The sequence below is a fragment of the Mus caroli genome, chromosome 18, assembly GCF_900094665.2.
Source record: "Mus caroli chromosome 18, CAROLI_EIJ_v1.1, whole genome shotgun sequence".
Lineage (NCBI taxonomy): Eukaryota > Metazoa > Chordata > Mammalia > Rodentia > Muridae > Mus > Mus caroli.
The window spans coordinates 24,892,130-24,897,175 of record NC_034587.1 but is presented as its reverse complement, the minus strand read 5'-3'; positions in this window follow the sequence as shown (position 1 = coordinate 24,897,175).

Here is a 5,046-nt window from a genome sequence, read left to right as displayed (position 1 = left end):
AAGGAAGGAAGGAAGGAAGGAAAGAAGGAAAGAAAGAAAGAAAGAAAGAAAGAAAGAAAGAAAGAAAGAAAGAAAGAAAGAAAGAAAGAAAGAAAATTTCTGTTTTCCTAAATATAGTTGGAGTATTCTGCAGCATAACATAACAAATACATAATGGCAGACTAAGTGACTAACTGACTCTGTGAGTTCCAGATCCATTGACAAAGTGTTTATTAAAGAATAAGATATGCAGTACCTGAGAAAGATAAAATTCATTAAAAATCATTAACCTTTAGACTAAACACAAATGTACTCATGTGCATACACATGCACTTTGGAATACATGGGAACAAGTGGACCTTTGTAGTGCATGAGTACATGTGAGGACACACACACACACAAATGGGGAAGGAGAGGAAGAGGGAGAGAGAGAGAGAGAAGGAGATTTATAAAACTCTTAGAGTTATGGTTAACATTCTCAAATATATATTTTAAGATCCCTTTTCTACAAAAGATACTAAATATTTTAAAAAGAGATCTAGCCAGTCAAATAGGCTTGTGTGCTGTCAATGCAAACCCAGTGTTAAAAATGGAACCATCCCCTAATCCTTACTTTGTTATCTGCTTGATAATGTTTAAGTACATACCTTTATTTCAATAAACATGAACTGTACCATGAATTAATGATTATAAACCAATCAGTGTTTATAGGTATGTTAAGAATTATTTCATCCACCTTCACCATTAGATATGTAGTTTTTCGATATTTTGGGGGAATAAGTGCTACAATGGCATGAAAAAAAAAGAATGTATACACCATGTTAATTTTTTAAAGAAAAAGTATCACTGGCTTGTGTGCTGTCAATGCAAACCCAGTGTTAAAAATGGAACCATCCCCTAATCCTTACTTTGTTATCTGCTTGATAATGTTTAAGTACATACCTTTATTTCAATAAACATGAACTGTACCATGAATTAATGATTATAAACCAATCAGTGTTTATAGGTATGTTAAGAATTATTTCATCCACCTTCACCATTAGATATGTAGTTTTTCGATATTTTGGGGGAATAAGTGCTACAATGGCATGAAAAAAAAAGAATGTATACACCATGTTAATTTTTTAAAGAAAAAGTATCACTGACACTTGGAGACACATACATCGGAATTAATAATTGATTACTTTTCAAATTGTCTCCTAATGTTATTACCAAATCCGTCATCAAAGAATAATGCAAAAGATAAGAGAATGTGCTAAGTTTACCATCACTGATTCAAGACAGTGGAGCCTCTCCAGTAGAGTTCAAAACGTTTTAAAAGTTAATGAAACAGATATTAAATAATAGTGTGCAATTTCTCAAATAGCAATAGTGATTTTGTATTTTCTATGGTTTAATCTTTGGATCACCTTTTTAAAATTATGTGTGTATGTGTTTGTGTTTGTATTTGTGTGTATCTATATCTAGCTCTAGCTCTATCTATCTACCTATAGATAGAGATAGAGATAGATACAGACGTAGATGTAGATGTATAGATATAGACATAGACATAGACATAGACATAGATATATACACATACACATGAATAGAGTGTCTATGGTATGAAAGTCAGAAGTCAAAACAGGGAATCAAATTCCCTAGATTTGGATTTCGCAGAGTGGTGAAGTGCTTATTCAGGGTTCTTGGAACTGAGCTATGGTCCACTGCAAGCATTGCAAGCACTCTTAATCACAAAGCCCTTTCTCCTGCCCCTTCTTTACTATTTTTGTTGTACTTTTATTTATCTTTAGTCTTCTACTATCTCCTCCACTGTTGAGTCTTTTATTAAATACCCATGGAAGGAGTTACAGAGACAAAGTTTGGCTATAAGATGAAAGAATGGACCATCCAGAGACTACCCCACCCGGTGGTCCATCCCATAATCAGCCACCAAATGCAGACACTATTGCATTTGCCAGCAAGATTTTGCTGAAAGGACATTGATATAGTAGCTGTCTCTTGTGAGGCTATGACAGTGCCTGGCAAATACAGAAGTGGATGCTCACAGGTCATCTCTAGGATAGAACACAGGGCCCCCAATGAAGGAGCTAGAGAAAATACCCAAGGAGCTGAAGGGGGTCTATAACCCTAAAGGTGGAACAACAATATGAACTAACCAGTACCCTCAGAGCTCGTGTCTCTAGCTGCATATGTAACAGAAGATGGCCTAGTCGGCCATCATTTGCCCCTTGGTCTTGCAAACTTTATATGCCCCAGTACAGGGGAACACCAGAGCCAAGAAGTGAGAAGGGGTGGGTATGGGAGCAAGGTCGGGGGAGGGTGTAGGGGACTTTCAGGATAGCATTTGAAATGTAAATGAAGAAAATATCGAATAAAAAAAGAAAAGCTATTAACGTTCCACCTAGAGTTAACTAGCAACTTTTAACTTTCCTATAACAATAATTTCTTTACATTTCCAAACTTTGTTTTGGAGAACCTAACAATTTTCTTAACTGTTATTGTCTCTTTAAGCTGTACTTCTGGTATTCTGATTCACTGGCCTTGTAGAAGGTTTCAGGACCACAGGACAAGTCATCAGTCTTTAAATAATCTAGAGTTCTTAGCCTCTGAATTTAAATACCATTCAAAATGGTTAATAGTTAGATGATATCACCATCCAAATAAAGATAAGATTATGTATATCATATGCCATATATCCTTAAAATGTCTAAAATTGAAAGCCATGAATCTGTCCACTTAGGAAATATATATGTTCATTTTACTTTTGACATTTTTCTAGCAATTGTGCTCGCTGTGGATGCATATAGAAGCAGAGATAAACATCCTGTGGGGATTGGTCTCTAAATGAAACCTAGGCAAACTTTGATAGTGCCAGAAATTATAGACACCTGATCCTTAGGGAATGATGCCCTGGCCTCACCAGCATCTTCTATGAATCCAAAGATCTTCCTAGACTTCAAAACTATTTGCAACACACAGCTAGGTTAAACTATAATCAGAACCAGGAGACTGATGGGGAAAAATGTTGCACCATTTGAGGTTCTTGTCCTAGTGAGAAAGATATCCTGGGCTGTAGTCTCTACACCAAGTAGCTGGCAATGTCATTATATGATCTGCATGGAGTCTTGGAACTCTGATAATCCCTGATACTGCCCCTACTTGCCTTCCTTTCCCCTGTCTATTAATTAATTAATAACCTCTATAATTTGGAATAGTGGGCAGGCAATGCAGTATCCTTGAATATAATCTATACAAGAATGCTTTAAAAACTGGTTCATTCATTTGCAGCAAAGAATGCTTATGGAGGTTTATTATAAATTTCTGTTACATGTTCTCAGCATCTAAGTGAGAAGGCCTTTCTTAATTTTCTGTTGTAAGACACATTGAGATGAAGTTCTTTGATATGGGGGTGGTGGCAACTTTCATTCTTTCTGTGTCCTTGCAGTAGCTGGTGCAATGCATGTTCTATAGTTGCTAGTTGACTGGGTCTTTCCTTGAATCTGGGAGATAAATAAAGTTATTACTGAATAGTGGGCTAGGAGAAAGCCACTAAGGGAAAATAATTTACCATTATAAAAGAATTCAAAAGAACCTGAAAAATACCAACGCCCTAAAACAATGCAAAAAAATTAGTTTTGTGTGTTTTGAATATGTGTATAAAAATCTCTGAAAAAATTTTTCATGAAAACAAAAGACTGTCTTCACAAGATCTGATATGCCTTCAAGTTCACACAAACACATGCATGCACTACTAGTGTATTAACAATTCTTTCATAGTGAAAACATAGACACCCACAAGTAAAAGCTCCAGAAAAGTTGTTGGTTGTCATTTCTTTATCAAGTTCCAAAATGAATGAAGTCACAATTGTAAATTCATTGGGAAATTATGTTGTGTGTATAAACAGGAAGATACTCTTTAGTCTATCATGCAGGTACAAACTGGCAGCATAACAGACACCATGTGAAAACCCACATGGAAGCTTGTGAAAAGATAAAGGACACTGTCTCAACCAGGAGGAACAGACTGTTCAGGGTCCTTCAGCCTTAGGAGGTTTGTGAAATGAAGCTTTGGAGATGACCTCATGCAGGCACTGTCATCTATCTATGCTGAGAATAAGGCCAGGAAAATGAAAGTCTAGATCCGGCAACTATAAGAAATTTTAATATATGTGAAAATACACATAATAAGTTATATCACATGAATAAAGGCTTAAAGTAGTATGCTAAGAAGTCCTCCCTCCTAGGGCAGTAGTGAGAAGTATCCAGATTTCCTGATGTCATGGCATTTTAAAGTTGATTGTTACAATGTGAGAGGAGGGTTTATTTTTTCTCAAAAGGAAATAAAAAGGAATTTAGGATGATAAATCTTTAAGAGTTAAGATGGGAAATACCTTCGTACATGAAGAGAGAGTCCATCGAGCCTTCACAGGACCAAGGGCCTCACCTCTTCCCATTGATATCTGATAAGGCCATCATCTGCTCCATATAGACTGGAGCCATGGGTCCCTCCATGTGTATTCTTTGGTTGATGGTTTTGTCCCTGGGAGCTCTGGGTGGTTTGGTTGGTTGATATTGTTGTTCTTCCTATGAAGTTGCAAACTCCTTCAACTCCTTCAGTCCTTTCTCTAACTTTACCATTGGGGTCCCCATGTTCAATCCAATGGTTAGTTGCAAGCATCCACATCTGTATTGGTCAGGCTCCAGAGAGAGCTATAGCAGGCTCCTATCAGCAAGCACTTCTTGGTGTCTGCTATAGTGTCTGGGGCTGGTGTTTGTATATGGAGAGGGTGGGAGGAACTTGGGAAGAGAGGAGGGGGGAGGGTAAAGAGGGAGGAAGGATCAAGTATGGGAGAAACTAAGATTTAAGAAAATGTTTGGGGCTGGTGAGATGGCTCAGTGGGTAAGAGCACCCGACTGCTCTTCCAAAGGTCCAGAGTTCAAATCCCAGCAACCACATGGTGGCTCGCAACCATCCGTATCGAGATCTGGCGCCCTCTTCTGGAGTGTCTGAAGACAGCTACAGTGTACTTACATATAATAAATAAATAAATCTTTAAAAAAAAAAAA